Source organism: Diadema setosum, chromosome 3 (genome assembly GCF_964275005.1).
Source record: "Diadema setosum chromosome 3, eeDiaSeto1, whole genome shotgun sequence".
NCBI classification, from domain to species: Eukaryota; Metazoa; Echinodermata; class Echinoidea; order Diadematoida; family Diadematidae; genus Diadema; species Diadema setosum.
Window position 1 is genome coordinate 21,581,911 of NC_092687.1, and position 19,636 is coordinate 21,601,546.

A 19,636-nucleotide genomic window follows, 5' to 3' on the forward strand; every position below is an offset into this window, starting at 1 on the left:
TAGCACAAAGAAAGAAACCCAAGGACAGTCCAATAGTACATCAACTCAAGGTATTGTTATGCCCTTCAACATAAGTAACATTTTGTTGCTGTAACATTTGTGACCCGCTACAACAAAATGATCCTAAAGTCGGGCGAGGTCGATTATTTGAAAATTGCATGACACAATTCCCTAATCTTTCTGCTTTAAATTGATATATAACACGTCTCATGAAAATAATCAGCTGCGGAGTTATCGATGTTTAAAAGAGAGCATGTCAAGACGTCTGGGAAATCACTGTTTCGAGAAAAGCGCCCTAAAAGTTCTCCTTGCGACGCAATCACAATCAAGAGACACGCAAGTCAGTATTCACCTCCGGACAATAGAAGTTAAGCCCTAGCAACCCCCGAAATGCTCATTCAAACACAGCGTCGGCGGTCTCCTCACCGACCAATCAGTGACCAGGATGTCAGGAGAAGCGGCTAGGCATAGCGCAACCCGCCCGCACGCACCAGTCGACTGGGCAGTGTGCGAGCTTCACGCTTCGGTTAGCGGCAAGCAGCAAACTGACCAATGAGATCACTCTGGTCGTTGTTAGGGGCGGAGCCTATGTGTGGTGCTAAATCCAAATGTTTGAACCATTTTCTGCTTCGTTGAAACGCCAAAAAAACATGGCCCAGAAAAACGCTATTTTTTGGTCTTTCCTTTCATCATTTTGCTTCAAAATTTCGACAGATGATAGAAGACATGTCAGACTCTAATAATATGTCAAATTCAGAAAATCGTAAGTTTTGACCAATTTTGATGCTCTAACTTCAAACTCAATTTTCACGGCTTCGACCGTGCGCGACTTTAGGACCATTTTGTTGTAGCGGGTCACATTTTTTTCAGTATATTTATCATGAGAGTAACACTGCAGACTTTAAAAAAAAAAAATTGTCAACAGTGAGATGCATTACAAAACAAAGGAGAGAGATTTAGATATCGGTATGAAATGGATCCAATTTGAATCATGCTCCAAAATTGACCTGGTTTCTTAGACTGATGCCTTGTGAAGAATCTGAATAACACTACAAGTCTCTGTTGCAACTGCTGGACAACAAGTTTTACTATGTTACTACTATAAATATTTACTGAAAACATCCAAGGGATTAGAATAGCAAAAAATGCCACAGACTAAAATTATATGCAGTCAAGATCCGATACTTTTGATGCCCTTAATTAGATTTGAATTTAATAGTTGAATGTTACAACTTTGTGGACAGATCTATGTCCCTGTGTTCATAGATTATCCTTTATGCCATGAGAAGCATCAGACATCCCTGCTCTCAAGGAACTTTTTGCAAAATTTTTCTTCTGTAGCTCAAGACATTACATTTATTTTTTTTTTTTGAAGATTCAGGAGTTTAATACTGCACTTCTGTACTGATGCTACACTTTCCAAGGGTGACTGCATTGTCATAATCAGGTGGATACTTGTTTTGAATATTATTGGGAAAACAAGAAGTTTATGTCATCTTCTAGAAGCCTATGTTCTGCATCAAGTGATGTTCCTGACAAAGAAATGTTAATAAGTGAAGTTTGATTCTGTATAATGAGGAAAAATAGAAATGATGTATAACAGTTGCGGTTAAAGATAGTGGCATGTACAGATGATATAAAATGTAACATTTCTGGATTGTTTGGTTTTTTTTTTTGGGGGGGTGGAAGGTCATGGATGGTTTGTACTCTTGCTGTAAGATATAGATTCGGTCATACATATGACCTTTTACCATACTTTTATCAACAATTCACTAACATTATGTGGTATAATTGGATGAAAAAATCAGAAAAAACATATTTGTTGCAAGAATTGAAGGTTTCATATCTCAATTTTTAAACTCATCCATATTTCAAAGTCTAAAAATGTGAATATCAAACTAGTTTTTGATCAGCATGAAGCATGGCATTACTGTAATTTAAAGTGCCTTAGTTTGTTTAAATATTTTATCTTCAGCCCACTTGAGTGCTCCTGAACTTAAAAGCCGCCTTCCTCAAAACTGTTAAGCTGACTTGCTAAAAGATTCTGCTGAAAATTTTGGGAAATTAATGATGCACATTGTTTATCACTGTAAAGTCTGGACAATTTGAAAATACTCTATCAGAAAATTGAATAAGTGTCCAGCAATTTTAACAGGTTTTCATCGTGACGGGTTACATACAGGTTACGTTACTCACTTGGTAACAGAAGTCCTTTCTTTCCTTTCTTTCTTTATACGGAAATTTTGTTCAATAAAATAAAGGGGATTTTGCACCATATTCATTAATTATGGTAGTTTTGGGACCTGCATTATTCCGTAATGGTAATGAAATTGTGTTCTGTTTTCATTTGAATGGGAGCACCCTGTCACATGTTACAAATAAAGTGTCCTACTTACCACAAACAATGTGTGAGAGGAAGATATTCTGAAACAAGTAGGAGAAAATAACACATCAGAGCAGCCATAAATAAGCTGACAATTCTGGTTAATATTCCTCTTTGTGTAGAATGAAATTCAAACTATAGATATGATACTGTTTGCAGTCATACACTAACCACCAAGTAGCTATTTTCCAGCAAACATGTTATGAACAGTCACACTATTGACCAAATACTTGATACACTGTCAACAAAAGTGCATAGTAAAAGACTGTTAACACAAAAATGTGTTAGTCATAACATCTCCTGTCTCTGGCATGTTCTTCATTGCTAAGAGCTCACTAGCTGCACACTCAATACTACACTCTTGTAATGGTCATTAGGACACAGTTCATCCCATCAAGTAAAAGATGGTATGTTCTTTAGTTTCATTATGAAACGTTCACATTTAGGAGAGGAAAGGAAGCATTGAGTATGTTATGAAATGCATGAAATAAATGTATGTATATTATGCACGAACACATAATAATAATTTTGTTGCTTGAATGCTCTGGAGCTGCCAAGTCTTCCTGATTCTACAGGAAGCTTACTAAAAACTTTTATTTTTTCCCATGTCTTGATGAGAGAATATAAGAATCTCCCTGACTTGGGATATATTTTCACCCATTGAGATAAATGCAGCATACAAGTTTCTCCCACATTGCTTGTTCTTTGGAGTCTTTCTGGTTTTTAGGGTGATTGTTAGCAGTTCTGATGTTCCACAGGTTAAGACTGACCCTATCCCATTGTAATTGTCTGTTGTCCACAAATATGATTTACAGTAATGCTGAATAACTACATAATGTATGGCATTGATGTTGTCAATCATTCTGTGAGTGTCTGCCACTGTGAAATAAATTGTGTACAGAACTGTTTGTAATAAATATTTCTTGTCATGAAATGAGACAAGCAGCATTGCTCACATGTGCATTTTTCTGTGTTATATTTACATCCAAAATTGGCAAGTCTGTATTTTAGCATTTTAGTTTATGTAATTGTGTGTGTAAATGTATCATGATTCAGAGTGTGATGTCTTAGGCCAGAAGCAAATGGATGTAAGTTGTGGAGATTGTTGTGTCAACAATGTTAACACTTTTCTGTCATTCAGCGATGTATGTCTGGGGTGGTCAAACACATGTACTTTATTATGACTTATGGAGTGTAGCTGATGTAGACACCAAACATTATCCTACCCTGTAGTCTTATTGTAAAGTGTATAGGCCAAACTTCTGAATATGAAATATGATATATTATATACCTCATATATAGATTCCTCTCATCTGATTGGTTAAAAGTGGAGTCATGAAAATAGCTGTGCCCCATTTTTGATCAAAATGACGTCATGATTTACTGTGCCCGGGACATAGAATCAACTGTGCCCCGTAAATAGGTTTGGAGACAGTCGTACACATAGATCACTCATATGTACGCACCAATGATACGACCGCCGCGCTGTCGATCAGCGTTGATTACGAGTGCTGTAAAAGAGACTAGAATCTATATTTTCGGTATCTATATTTCGGAATCTATTTTCCGGAATCTATTTTCTGTATCTATATTTCGGAATCTATATTTTCGGTATATAAAACAAATAATGACAGCTTGATATTCGGGGCACAGTTAAAATTATGTAGGCCCTCGGTGATGTGAAAACCATAATTTTAACTGTGCCCCTCATAGCAGTCATTATTTGTATACTGGAAACATTCAGTAAAATATTTGTAAAAGAAGGTCATAGGAGTATTCCATGTGTGTGATGTGACAGGTGTTCTTGAAGGACATGTGTTATATATTCCTAGGGAGGAAAAGTGTGTGTGAGTGTGTGTGTCTGTGTCTGTGTGTCTACGTGTGTGTGTGTGCATGTGCAAGTATGCTAACATGCCTGCCCTTTCTTCACAACCCTTCGTACCCATGGAGACCTAGATGCCTTGTCTCCCTGTGCAAAAACTTTGAATGTGTGTCAAACACAGGTCTGGATGGATATCAAACTAGCTCTGTAGTGACTCATGTATCCCATTTCATAAAAGTTGCTATGATAGCAACTCTTGCCAGGCCAGAATGGCAACTTCCTATAGCAACAGCCAATCATTAAGCTGGATTCTTGTCATTACCATGAAAATTGTCATTCCAGCAAGAGTTGCTCTTACAGCTCCTTTTTTTATGAAATGGGCCCAGAAGAAGAAAATGGAGAAGGGAAGGTACTAATATGCAAACCTGATTAAGAATATATTTCCCATCACATAAAAAAATGCAGTCTTTGAGTCATCTTTGCAAGTATCATTATGACTTTGAATTCTTAAAATCACTTAGCAAGATCACATTTAAAGTGAAGTCCTCTTGAGGAAGTGGTTGATGTCACAAGTCGTGCTTATCTCAGTCCTCTACCAATCACTATCCAGGCCAGTCACTCCCTGCACTGACTGCTTGTCAACCATGATAGTGATTTGGCACAGGTGTATTTCAGTGAAGCATATACATTACCATGACAATGGTTTGAATTACTTTGGTGTCTATCATTACCTGGTGGAGGAACAGGTTGAATACCAGTTTGGAATATTCAAGTGGAATTGAGAGTTGCCGGGGAATTTGTTATGGCATTCTTGGGTCTAGGGCAATTACCCCCTGGGCAATTACCCCGGACCCTTCCCCTGTCCCTAATCCTAATCCTAATCCTGAAACTAATCCTAACCATAACCCAAACTCCTAACACTAAACCCAACCCTAACCCTAATCTTAACTCTAACCTTACCACTAACCAGTATTTAGCCGGGGGGTAATTGCCCTCTGGGGGTAATTGCCCGGATACGGGCATTCTTTACTCGCGCAGTGAAAGGGAAAACCTGGATTTCTTTGGAGATGTTATGATGTTGTGAAGTTAACACAAAGGCAGTCTGAGAGGTCACATGTGGATCTTTTTTTTATATTCAATCTCTGTGGGCATAAAAACTAATACATGTAGTAGATTTTAGTCTCTGACAGTGTCATACTAGAGGAGGCAAGACCTTGTTGGTAGGGTTTTAACTTTTGTAACAACAGCAGCAGCAAGGCTGCTAGGGTGAGCAGTACTCATCCCTGAGCTGGTGGAAGCAGCATGTTGGGTTTTTCAAGCAGCATGTTTGGCCTTTTAACCCATTGAAGACGGACTGATTTTGCTACAACACCCATTTCCCATAGACACCAGCTTGAGTATACTTGGGACTTGTCCTCAATGGGTTAAGCAGCCAGCTGGGCTTCTACAAGCAGCATGTTGGGCTCGACAAGCAGTACATTAAGCTGTGGATCTTGTACTGGGTGTGACAGTGCATGTGTTTCTACTTGGCATCAGCAGTGTCTGTAGTGGACATGGGCTTCTCCTGCTACATGTCAGCTCCTTGTCACCAAACTGTAAGTAAGCATGCAAGAATGCTCCTTCTTTTGCAGGACAGTTAATTTGATTTTTTTTTTAGATAAGAATGAAACTAATATTCTCAGCTGTAACTGGTACTGTTAGCATTAATTAATTTGGGCTAGTTGCATTTATTTTATCTATGTAAATTGAGAATACTAGATCCAACCATATGCCTCATTTATACACACAGCTGGGCCAAGGAGCGTTCCTAAAGCACTTCGACTTATGCCCATCTGTGTCTATTTGTACAGAGAATCACTGCTCACCGAGACCACACGCACAATGGCCAAGAGGGGCATATAAAATTAAATGTCATGGTGGCCCTAGGGGTGTGCAGGAACCTCGAACATATAAACGGTATGCACAGCCTACACCGCTTACCATTTCCGGAGCACTTTTATGGTGAATGTTTGTATTATACAGAGTTTAGGGTGCTTCAGGAGCACCCCTTAGCTGAGGCTCTAGAGGCACTCCAGGTCCCGACCGTCTGTTCATGCAGAGCTCAGAGGGGCTCAGGAGCGGTCTAATGGCATATTTCAGGCATTTCAGTCAGGCATATTTGTGTGTATATACATAATATATTATGTTGTTTGCTCCAGTTTTGTCACCTTTATATGTATATATATATATATGCATAATTATGTGTATGTGTGTGTGTGTGTGCGTGTAGTATATGTGTACAATAATATTATGCATATATTCTGTACATTTAAATACAGTTTGTCACTTTTTCTAATTCTTTTTATTTTCAGTGTCTCAGATGTGTATGAGTGCAACTCTAAAATAAAAAGATGATTTTGTTTTAATTTGTCTTAAGTTAAACTGAATATGCCTTCAGAGGGGTGTGCTTTTAAAGCTAACTAGGCCGGGCTATTTAGGTTGATAGAGCCGGGGGGGGGGGGGAGGGGGGGGGGGCTCCGAGGCCCCCCTCCAGATCTCGGCCGTCGACCGCGTAATTCGCGACGAAAATTGGCACACATGTTGCCTGTGGCGTAATCTAAAATACTGTGAAGTTCATTTTTCAAAAAGTTATTATTTATGCTAAATTATGCTAATTTATTCATAATGATATGCATGAAATCAGACTATTTGGTATAAATCACTAAATAAAGCTCAAAACAGGCGCACTTTTGGTGTAAATATTATTTTTAGTGTCCTTAGCAAATGTAAGAGAAAAAAATTGTGCCATCAGAAAAATTTCTTAAGTATTTTATTGTTTTTTGAATTTCTAATGTATTTCTGTTTTTTCGACTTTATGTTTTTCATTGTTATTTCGATGAAGTTTGTCCACGATATTGTTTTGAACATGAAAATATGATATTGATTGATTTTAATCTATAAAACCCCAAAATAATCATGCTTTTATGAAATTTGCCTGTAAGCACAATTTGCATTGAAATTGTACATGAATTCACGTTTTTGAGCAATTTTTCGTCTGACATGCATACGTACGTATTTATGCGTAACTTCGGAACGCGCGCCCAGGCATCGCAAATTTGGTGTCAAAAGATGCGTGAGGCTCGAAAGAAAAAAGTCGTGAAACATCGCGGCGATAGCTTTTTGCGATGGCGATGCATCCCGCGAAACGTCGAGGGGGGCCTCGGAGCCCCCCCCCCCCCCCCCCCGGCCTAGTTAGGGTTAAAGATAAGCCACATTTTTAGTATAGTGTCTATCATTAAAATCAACATAAAAGGCAATTGCTCTGAATGCTTGTAAAAGAAAACTATGCAAAAACAATCAACAAAATATCCAATAATCAATATATCTCTCTTGAGACAGTCTCAAACACAATGTATCACAAATATATCTGTCCCTTCTTCACTTGTTTTCTGTGGAACATGATTGCCTCATTTGCAGTGCTTTTTCTAGGAAGCGTCATTGTGTTTGCTAGTGGAATGCTAGAGCTTTAGGTAACAGTAAAATATTGTGAGGTTTCAGAGTGAAGATGTTTTAGGGACCTTGAAGCTTTTTGAAATACAATTTCGGATTAGAAAAGGTAGAAACTTAGAATGATTTATATTTTCAAAGAACAGCGTTCCATCATAATTTTGGGCTACCACCGTATACAACTTAGTAATGTCATGCTTTGGGCAATTCTTACTGACGATCCATCTTATCACCATGTAAAGAGGTAGCAACAGTGGGTTATAATAATAATACATACATACATACAATTTCTATAGCGCCTTTTTCCATTGTGATTAAATGCTCAAAGGCGCTTTGCACCATAAAAGAAGAAGAAGATGAAAAAGAAGACATGAAAGTTTGTCTTCAAAACGCACTGTCAAACGAACAGGATTTTAGGTTACTCCTAAAAGACGTTATGGAGCTTGAGTCTTTCAGCTCACGTGGAAGTGAGTTCCACAATGTCGGTCCAGCGTGAGCCTTCCCCAAAGATTCCCTAGAAAGCGGAATACGTAAGAAACCGGAAGTTGAGGATCGAAGAGTTCGTGTAGGTTGGTATTGACGAAACAAACATACATTGTAATCAGGAGCTGTTCCTTCAATGACATGACAAACCAGAAGAAGTATCTTAAACCTAATACGCTCCTTTACAGGCGGCCAATGAAGACTTTTCAGGATAGGGGTGACGTGACTACGTTTGCTTGACAAAGAAACGATGCGTGCAGCGGCGTTCTGTAGTTTTTGTAATTGGGCAATTTGTGAGTTTGGTAAATTGAAAAGCAGACCATTACCCAAATCAAGGCGTGAAGAAATATGTGAATGAACAAGTTTTTCAGTTGCGGAGCGAGTCAAGTACTTGCACTCTTTCTTTAGTTTTAACACGATTCGCCCTGTGTCTACTATTAGCAGTCATTCTTTGCATTAATAATCTACATGTTTACAAAATTTGCCTTTCCTCTGTGAAAATGATACGCAATTTATGCAGTAGGCGCGCTGTCTTGGTATGATGATAGAAGTAATTCCTTTGGAACGATTCTTATTTACTTCGATCGTCTGTAATCATTCTGATTATAGTTGCTTTGTTGAATGTTGCATTTCAATCAGTGGAAAATCAATAAATAAAAAAAAAAGAATATTATTAAATCACGAATCAAAGATAAAAATCACAATTGTTTTCACTTACATAATCATAAACACACAAACGTCTTTTTGCTACACTATTGTCAATATTAATATTTGGATGTCGTCAAGTAAACTTGGGAAACCAGGGCCCCATTTCATAAAATTTGTTATCGATAACAAGTTACGATAGTTGTTATAAGCTACTGAAATCCTTGCATGTGATTGGCTGAGAGCAAATTTGTCATAGAGATGTGGCAGTTGTTACAGATAACAAGTTTTATGAAACGGAACCCTGGTCTACTGCCCTCTATAGTCGTCTATTATACTACGTGCACAAAATGCAATCCTTCGCTCCTCTCTTTCTCTTGCATGTTTTTGAGAGATACTTATGGTGGAGTGACACGAGTTCACGTAAACATTCCCCGAAAAACGCTCACAGTGGTAACAAAATTAGGAGATATTCAGTTCATAGAAAGTTGTGTGTTCTCTCATGGATACCTTTCTAGTTATAGCCAGCCACATGTTTGCATCGTTACTGGATTTGTTGAGTCTGCGTTGCCACTAGTGTCACTGCAAAGGAAATAACATTATTCTGATCTTCTCCGATGCAGTATTTCTTGGCGCAATCTTTGTGCATTTTTTTTAATGAGGTGATATTTTGTGCGTCGATATACCTTCGATTTCTATTTCATGTTAGATCGTGCAATCCAACGCAGAGTTCAAGTTGACTCGAAGAAAAGTAAAGTAAATCAAACAAAAACAGTGTTGGATGTTTCATCGATATTGAACACAAACTAATTTACAGGTTTGTCATTAATATATGTTCACGAACAGATGATATCATTGAGTCCAGCTAATCACAATCGGGGTATCAATCGGGGGTTCCCCCCCCCCCAATAATTCCCCAAACGTGGACAATTTTCTTGCCTTTTTATATAAAGCTGTTCAAATAATTTCCCCCATAGGATTCGTCAGATCGTTGAATTTCAGTTCTGGGGGCATTTCATGAAGATTTTGTCCGACAAAGTTGCCGAACAAATTTGCTCTCAGCCAATCAGATGTAAGGATTTCAGTAGCTTGTAACAGTTTATCAGAAAAATATCCAACCAAAATGCTACATGAAATGCCCCCTGAAAATGCAAAATCTCCCTCGCTTGGCAGGGGGATACCCCCTTCCGGGTGCTGTTCGTTATTCCGAAGGTTCGTTATTCCGAACGTTCGTTAATCCGAAACACGCAAATTCCCTATACCTAGAGGTTCGTTAATCCGAAAATGAAAAAGGGTTCATTAATCCGAACATTTGTGACGTTATTCCGAAGGTTCGTTATTCCGGAGATTCGTTAATCCGAAAATGAAATTCGGAATAACGAACCTTCGGAATAACGAATCTTCGGATTAAAGAGCCTTCGGAATAACGAACCTTCGGAATAACGAGCTGTAACCCCCTCTTCCATATCCTCCCCCGTTATAGAATATAGGTCCCCTTCCATACATTTACATTGTAGTGCACTTTGGAGATTGACAAATTTCCGAATATTTCATAAAAAGCGTGCATCAGATCTGTCACTTCAATTCCAACAAACTCAAAAGTTCCTCATGTTGGAGGGGGGGGGGGTATCCTCTTTTAATTTACCCTTCCCCCGCTCGGTTCCTATTCATAGATTTAGTACATTTCTTTCATTGACAATATCCCAAATTTTCCATGATGATTGTGTGCATGAAATATTTTCATTTCAATTCTTAAAATACGAAAGCTCCCTCGTATGGGAGGAGCTGGGGGGCATCCCCTTCCACACCCCCCCCCCCGCTATATTAGCCTCCCTTGCATTGATTATGGCTATTATACACTACATTACATATTCCACGAAAAATGTTCGCCAGATTGTTGAATGGCAATCATAAAGATGCAAAAGCTCCCTCTGAATGAGGGAGCGGGTTGCCTCCTCCCACATCATTGCCCCGCTTTGTCTCCCTCCATAGATGACAGACTTATACTGCACTTCTCTGATACAAATATCCGGATATTCCACCAAAAGTGTGCGCAAGATCGTTGAATTTCAAGTCTAATAATGCAAAAGCGAAGTTGAATGGGCGGAGGTACCCCACTCCCTTCCGACCCTCCCCTTGTTGGGTCCTCCTTCTAGACTCGGTACACTTTGGGGGATTGACAATTTTCCAAATATTCCACAAAAGTGTGCTTCAGATCCTTCCATTTCAATTATAAAAAAAAACCGCAAAATATCTCCGTCGTGTGGGAGGGGCTACCCTTCCACCCCCCCCCCCCCCATGAACTTGCATTATTAGTACACAGTGACGCACGAAAGCCGAGATACCGCGATTTAGTAATTCTCGTTTCTGTGAACGTTTATTTTTCGTACTTGTTTGACAATTAAAAAAAAAAAAATCACCAAAAGTGTGCACCAGATTGCTGAATTTCATGTCTCAAATTTTAAATCTCCCTCATGTGGGAGGGGGTAGGCCTATACCCCCTCTCACACTCCCCACCCCCACCCCCTCGCTCGGTCGCCCCGTTTCCTCGCACAGATCTTCCAATCCAAGCATCGTGTAAACAGATCGACGCCACTGATCACAATAAACGTGCGATTTAGATGGTCATTGTGAGGATTTTATAACCTCACTCTAAACACCACAAAAGTTTTTAAGCAAAAACATTAATTTTAAGACCATATTTCACAATCATAATTCCAGGGGAGATAGAGAGTGGGAAGTAAAAGTAGAGAAAGATGGAAAGAGATCTAGCGATTCAAAATTGATATCGAGCGAAAGTGTGATAGAGCTCATGATGTCCAAGCCCGTTGCAGTTGATCTCGACTTCACGGTTGGCGTACTCGGTTGTAAGTCTAATAACAGAAATATTTACAGCTGTCTTTCAAAATACAGAGTAAACACGAGTAACTCTGTGTGTCGTGACGATCTAGTCATGCAGCGGCAAAGTGACCTTGCAGACCTCTCCCGACAGGTTGATCGATATCTCCGAGAAATCGGAAGTATTTCCAGCTCTACGCGGGGGCCGTATCAAGAGTGAGACAGTCAGGTGGTGACAGAATTCCATAGTCTTTGTACACCGCGATGCGGTATTAAGTGGTTCCCACGAATCGCCCAGGCAGGGCAAGGTATACCAACGATCAAAAGCATTGCGTGTCCTCAGATGAAATAGACGAGTTCACACGAGGTCAGCTAAATGCAGAAAAGATACACAATACGTGCGCTTGTGCCGAAAGGGTGGGTTGGGTGGTGGCGCGTCGCGTTAATGGGAACACCACCCTTCGTCCAAAGCCCCCCCCCCCCCGGTTTTGCCGAAAGGGTGCGTTGGGAGCGTTGGGTCGCGTCGCGTTGACTGGAACCCCACCCTTCGTCCAAAGCCCCCCCCCCCCCCCGGTTTTGCCGAAAGGGTGCGTTGGTACTTTTTCTCATGTAATATTAAAAGACGAGTTTTGAATTTCTATTTAACCGTCAAACAACCATTTCAAAGAGGCTATCGTCCGGATCGGTTTACACTCTATTACAACTTGGTCTACAGCCAGTTGGTCTAATAGACTGTTTAATATCAGTTGGTCTAATATATACCAGTTGGTCTAGTCATTATTTCGTCCAATTACTGTTTGGTCTAATTGCTATTTGTTGTTTAATATCAGTTGGTTAAATATGAATTCAAAACTTGTCTTTTAACCCTATAAAGCCCAAGGGGGGGGGGGGCACATTGTGCCCCCTACCAGATTTTCATTCGCCACTCCTTCGCCCGTAATCCAGTTTTAACCAATTTTGGTGACTTTTCCAAAAATCTTATTCCGAACATTTTGATATATAATTTAGCTATATTTGGTATTGCTGGTTGCCATGGCAACAATAAAACTGACAACCATGTCGGTCAGATTTTGCATATTTTTCTGTTCCAATTCCAATTAACCATATTATAATGTATAAAATGGACGTTTCTTGGCTGAAATTTGCTGAAGGAGCAAAATGTGAAGTAATCATGGCCCTGAAATGTTTTTCTTATTATTTCCTTTGTTTTTCTGTGACAATGCCATAAAACAGTAGATATAATAGAAATACTTGAAAATAACAGCATCTTCCAAAGATTGCCATTCTATTTTGTGTCATTTTGATTCCTCCACCCAAGTTATACCTCTAATATCATTTGTTTATCACATTATCAATCTGCAAACTTAAAATTTCGATATTATTGGAATATGAAATATGATAACTATGCATGTACCTATCCCTAACAATACAACACAGGTCTCATAATGTATTTCTTTATTTTGTTATGAATAGCGCCCCCATGTAGTGACCTTGAGAAATTTCAACCATAAAAAATAATGAGCTTTGACTTGCAGATCATTTGTGGCAAATATGGAAAATATTGGTCTATGATAAGACATACTGGGGATAAAGAAATTATACAGAAAAATCATGGTTTTAGCATTATGTCCTATGTATTTCTTTATATTTTGGTAAATAGCGCCCTCTATGTGTCACCATGAAAAAAATCAAGTATGCGGTCATGTAGACTATGAGTTGCTCTACCCATGTGCCAAATGTGACGATGAAACATCAAACAATAACATCAAAATAGCTTGGGCTTTATAGGGTTACATGAGGAAAAGAGAAAAAGTACCAACGCATCCTTTCGGCAAAACCGGGGGGGCTTTGGACGAAGGGTGGGGTTCCAGTCAACGCGACGCGATCCAACGCTCCCAACGCACCCTTTCGGCAAAACCGGGGGGGGGGGGGCTTTGGACGAAGGGTGGTGTTCCCATTAACGCGACGCGCCACCACCCAACCCACCCTTTCGGCACAAGCCCAATACGTGTGGGGTGGGGAGGGCATTGGCTGTATCACTGATGTTACTCTTAGACAAGACAATAATGATGAGAAATGTTACGTATGTTGACAATAATAGCTCCTTCGATGGTATGATACTGACAACATCAAAAATATCCACTTATTCTGACACATTATTGTATCGACGACATTCAAAATGATGTCATTTATTATTACCAATACAGGAACGTTTTTCAGTTTGGGGGAGGTGCGGGACCAGGGAGAGGGGAGGTGTCAAGGTCATGACCCCCCCCCCCCCCCCCCGGAAAGAATCTGAGGGCGGATTCTTTGAAAATTCAAATTCATGGGTGATGTGATTTTTTTTTTCCGATTTTTTTTTTCTTTTTTGACAAGCCAAGAGTGAGGAGGCTGCAGCCCCCAGCCCCCCGGTTTCTCGGCCCCTGCAATATTCACTTTATTCTAGCGGCTTTTTCACATTCAACGAGAAAATTTGTTCAAAGCGTATATGCAGCAGCAATATGCACTGTAACACATCATCCAGGGAGGTGGAAAGTCCACCTCCCTGGTTCTGCATTGCACCTTTACCATTGTCACACTGGCAGCACTTATGCGGGTGAAGCTGTGCACCTTTCAAACCAGAAAGATGCAAAGTTGCATCTCTGAAGGTCGACACTGGTCTGACAGGTGCAACGTTGCACCCGTAAAGGTGCTCCCATGCAGTGTAACACCTGTAAAGGTGCAAAGTTGAAGTATTTTCTTTTTCGAGTGTAATGAGACAAAATCGCATGGCATAATGCTCTCTATAAGAAAGGGAAAATGTAAAAGGGTGTGTAAGAACACGCATACTGTGAACACAACACACACACACACGCACACACACACACAATACACACTAATTGATTTACCAAACATAAGTTTGAGTCATTGTAATTGTTGACCTACTGCGCTCTAATGGTACGGCAGAATGGGGTGGGGCATGATTGTTGCATGTGCCCTATATAGAGAGATTTTCAGACTTTGCCTCGTTACTGGACAAATACATAGCACTTCAATAAACACAGATATGCCTATGAGATGACTATAAGGACATTCATTTTGTACCATATCCGTATTTACAGAAAAGTAAAATTTTCTTTTATTGTTATTGATACAGTCATACTAGCGCAAATTTAGGATATTGAAAAAAAAAAACAGGAAGTAGTATCCTTCCTTGTCCTATATCCTTAGTAACTACAGTTTTCATTTGCTGAGCTCAAGGGCACAAGCACGATTGCACCAGGGAGGTGGAAGAGAGTCTCTTCCACCTCCCTGATTGCACCGTCATTCCAATGTATCTCATGTAGGTTTGGGGCATTAAAAAAGTTACGCAAAAAGAGAGCGAAGACAAATGGGGGGAAATGCTTTATTCTTGTGTCCAAGATGACTTTGATAAAAAAAAAAAAAAAAACACGATTAAAATAGTAAAACATAAGGTAAAGTCATTGCATGTCTTTCATGCCTTAGACCAGGTGTATTGCTATCTTGGAATAATTTCGATCTTTTTATTGAAGAACGAGGTTACCTTATATGTAAATTGAGTGAATGCAGTGATTATTATAGTAGAACACATCAGCGAAAGCTTGAGGAAAATCAGACGATACATTCAAAAGTTATTATGTGGATTTTGAAGTTTCAGTGTCGCTATTACTGGATGCTACATTATACTACAGTTTGTGATGTCAGATTCTGATAGAACGATATAAAAAGGAAATATAACGAGATATCCACAAACTCTCATTCTTTGTTTAAAGTAAACATTCCCTCGACTTGTTTCGTGTATTGAGGGTCATTCTATTTACCATGTCCTCTGAAAGAAACAAGTCAAGTGCTCTTTTATTCTACGAGAAAAGTGAAAACATGTTAACCCGTTCCATACGGGAACCTACACTGCAAAAAGTCCGGTGTTAAATAGTGAACACCGAGCTGGTGTTAAATTTTCGGTGCTCATTTATGGTGTTAAATTAACACCCCCGGGTGTCATTTCCAAATTTTAAACTGTTTTTTGAAGAGTTTCTTAGTAACTGCACTTCTTGTTGATTTTTTATTTAAACAAGACGATCAAGAATTTTACGTTGAAATACTAGATTTTTGAAAAAATGTGAAAATAATTTTACACCAAAGTAACACCAGCTGGTGTGGTGCCTTATTGAAGCTGGACGGGTGTTAAACCATTGATATTAACACCAACAAGTATCAAATCAACACCATGTGGTGTAATTTTTTAATTAACACCAGTACAGTGTCAAAATAACACCTGGTACAGTGTCAAATTAACACCACGAAGTGTCAGGTGAACACTTTTCAACACCATCACAGTGCATTTTTAACACCTGTGGGTGTGGTCCTTTATTGAAGTTTGATCGGTGTTAGATTTAACACCCGTGGTGTTAAATCTAACACACATGTTTTTACAGTGTAGTGGCCTGTGTATTAAGTCTATGGGGATTTCAGAATTCATTATTCAGTATTTTCTTTCCACGCATGTAACGTCACAAACTGTCTCAGTCTTCTCATCCAGTGGTGGCGGCACTAATTCTTAATGTCAAAAATCCACAACTTTTGAACAGATTGTCCGATTTCCCTCAAACTTTCACCAATGTGTTCTAATAATATCGCTGAATTCACTCAATCAATACAATATAATATGAAGGTAAATTTGTGCTTTGATTATTCTTCAGTCGTAATATACTAGTAATAAGGTGAACTTGTCTCTTCAGTTGTAATACTCCTCATTGGCGACACGGGAGAAGTTGTAGCTGTTGAAATACAGTCAAAACTGATTTGCATGAAGCTTTCACCTTTTAAACCAATGAGACTCATCGGGTGATGGAGGAATCACTGTACATTGTAAGTGGCATGAATCTATTGTGTGATTTTATCAAAATCACTTTTTCGCGAAGCTTGAAAGTGTAATATGTTTTCCATTTTCTGAGATTTAAATTTGTTGTGAGAATCTTTTCTTTCCATAATAGCCTAGCATGTATGGAGTGGAGCTTCTATTTCAGCAAATCCATTGAGCAAATTAACATCACTATAAAGGGCAAAGGGCTGTCTTAATTTTCATTTTTGCAACAAGATCTTATTTTTGGGTGCTCGTCAAGAGTTCTACACCAACGAGTCACACATCACAGCCCACGAATCATACTGACCCACAAGTCATGCAGCCCATGAGCTCAAAACTAGGCAAATATAAGACCGATGAGTCCGACATTAGGCAAACAAGGCCCACGAGTTCTATTCGACTCAGAGCAAAAAAGGCTCACGAGATCGACACATTAAGCTCCGTGATGTAATTGTCGGCCTCGTGGGCCTTTTTTGGGTGCACGTCACGAGACCGACACCCACGAGTCATACAGCCCACAAGTCATACAGCTCACAAGTCATACAGCCCGCGAGTCATACAGCTCACAAGTCATACAGCCCACTAGTTATACAGCCCACGAGTTCGACATCAAGTAAAATAAGCCCACGAGTTACACAGCCCGTGAGTTCGACACTACACACAAAAGGCTCACGAGACCGACACTATGCAAACAAAGCCCACGAGACCGACACTAGGCCAACAAAGCTCACGAGACCGACACTTTATAGGCAAAAGAGGCTCATGAGACCGACACTAGGCAAAGAAGGCCCAAGAGATCGACAGGATGAACAGCGCCACCTATAGACCAATTAATTGTATAGGGCGTCCAGATAATGGCATAAGGAAGATATGAGAGATGGAAAAGGATAGTTGCTATAGGGATTACCCCGTCAATATATATTGCCCACCCTCGCCCCTTGAACTGTTCAAGATTTTTAATTGTGTTTGCGTGTTTGACTGTTTGTGAAAAAATAAATAAAATTCAGTAAAATTGCATGAGATGATTCAACATTAATTTCGAAAATGCCAAAACACCCTCGTTTCCCTTTCCGCAAAAATATTACACCGATATACACCTGCTTAGAAATAAAACAAAATAAAATGATGTGGACATCAGATCAACTAAATAGAATAATACCCAGGTGTGAAATGAAGTTTACAAGAAAATATTTCACAAAATGGTTAATGTTGCAGCGCACACTTGCATTGCATGATTTGGAAAGGGAGTAGTCATCTGCAAAGCTATGGATTTAGTATAGATTCGCAGAAATAAAATGTAATCGTCTATAATATCAAGGTATCGTTAAGAATTCGAAAAAAGAACATGCATCCATGAAAACAGCCATTCTATTACATGAAAAATGTACCGTTTTGAGGAGAATGATTTTACAAATACAAGCCACAAATCGAGGTGAATCGCTGCGATATAAAATGTTTTCATCCTTTGAATGTCAAACATCATAGTTACAGAAAAAATTATAAATTGAACTCTGAGCAGGCGGGTATAAGCAGGAGGATGGGTTATATAATAAGGAATACTTAGCTAGAGAAGTGAGAAAGAAAAGGGCAAAAAAAAACTTACATCCTGTCCACCGTCTATCTAGAAATCGGGAAGGCCTTTTAAAAATAGCACGATGGCATCTAAAATCAAACCATACATCGTTCTTGTCTTCTATTATTTTTTCATAATTTTTTTTTCTTTGGGGGGTCCCATGAAGAGGACAATTTTATATTAAAAAGAGATAAATTGGTAACAATTTAGCTCCCTGTAGCGTGACAGAACTGCCCTCTAAAAGACACACGTGTAGAAATACATAGTTACTTGATGTCGTTGATATGTAGATGGTGCTGTTCAATTAGTTACAATCTCTCGCTCGATAGCGTGACGAAATTGCACCCGCCAGTATGTAATTTTCCCCTTAATGGAACACCCTGTACAGGTAATTGACATGTAGATGGCGCTGTTCATCCTGTCGGTCTCGTGAGCCTTCTTTGCCTAGTGTCGGTCTCGTGAGCCTTCTTTGCCTAGTGTCGGTCTCGTGAGCCTTTTTTTGCGTACTGTCGGTCTTGTGAGCCCTTATTGTGTAGTGTCGGTCCCGTGGGCTTTCTTTGCCTAGTGTCGGTCTCGTAAGCCTTCTTTGCCTAGTGTCGGTCTCGTGAGCCTTCTTTGCCTAGTGTCGGTCTCGTGGGCCTTCTTTGCCTAGTGTCGGTCTCGTGAGCCTTCTTTGCCTAGTGTCGGTCTCGTGAGCCTTTTTTTTTTTTTTTTTGCGTACTGTCGGTCTCGTGAGCCTTTATTGTGTAGTGTCGGTCTCGTGGGCTTTCTTTGCTTAGTGTCGGTCTCGTGAGCCTTTTGTCTTTAGCGTCGAACTCATGGGCTGTATGACTCGTGAGCCGTATAACTCATGGGCTGTATGACTCATGGACCTATTTTTGATGTCGGTCTCGTGGACCGTACTCGTGGGTGTCGGTCTCGTGGGATGACCCCCCTTTTTTGCCTACTGTCGAACTCCTGGGCCTTGTTTGCCTATAACTGACGGACTAATCAGCCATGTTTGCTTACTATAGTGTCAGACTTATGAGCCTCGTTCGCCTATAGCGCAAGGGCTGTATAACTCTTGGGCTGTGTATAACTCATGGACCCTTTTTTTTCAATGTTATGAACTCGTGGGCTGTACGTCTCGTATATCGCGAGTCGGTCTCGTGGGATGACCCCTTCTTATCCTATATACTGATTTCTGTCTACGGGGTATTGATATCGCAGTGCTTGTATTTAAAATTCCCTGAGTCGACTTCAAGTTCTAGTGTAATCGCGAAATTAACAACTCACGAAAATGGTGCCTCCACTCGGATGGTATCGTCTCCAAGGTGGGAGTGGGAAGTCGATAAAATTTCTCTTGAAAGAGAATAATACTATATAATTTTCTCATCCATCTTTTGTCGCTTTTGTTGCTGTGGAATAGGCTTCCTTCTCTTCTGAAATCATCCCCAACGCTGGATCACTTCAAACAAATCTATATCGCTATATAAATATATAAATCACTATTTATCAACTATATCATTACAGCTGTAGGTCATACACTGGTGTAGCCAGGAT

The 19,636-nt window shown here is 39.7% G+C and overlaps 1 protein-coding gene across 1 annotated transcript in view; it reads left to right on the plus strand.

The window, feature by feature from the left end:
- Positions 1-5,710: 5,710 nt before the first annotated feature.
- The window catches only part of LOC140226554 (APOBEC1 complementation factor-like), a 60,899-nt gene continuing 46,973 nt past the window's right edge, over positions 5,711-19,636 (plus strand). Inside the window, exon 1 of the mRNA XM_072307004.1 lies at positions 5,711-5,800. The gene's annotated coding sequence lies outside the window, so the exon portion shown is untranslated. The remainder of the gene's footprint in view (positions 5,801-19,636) is intronic.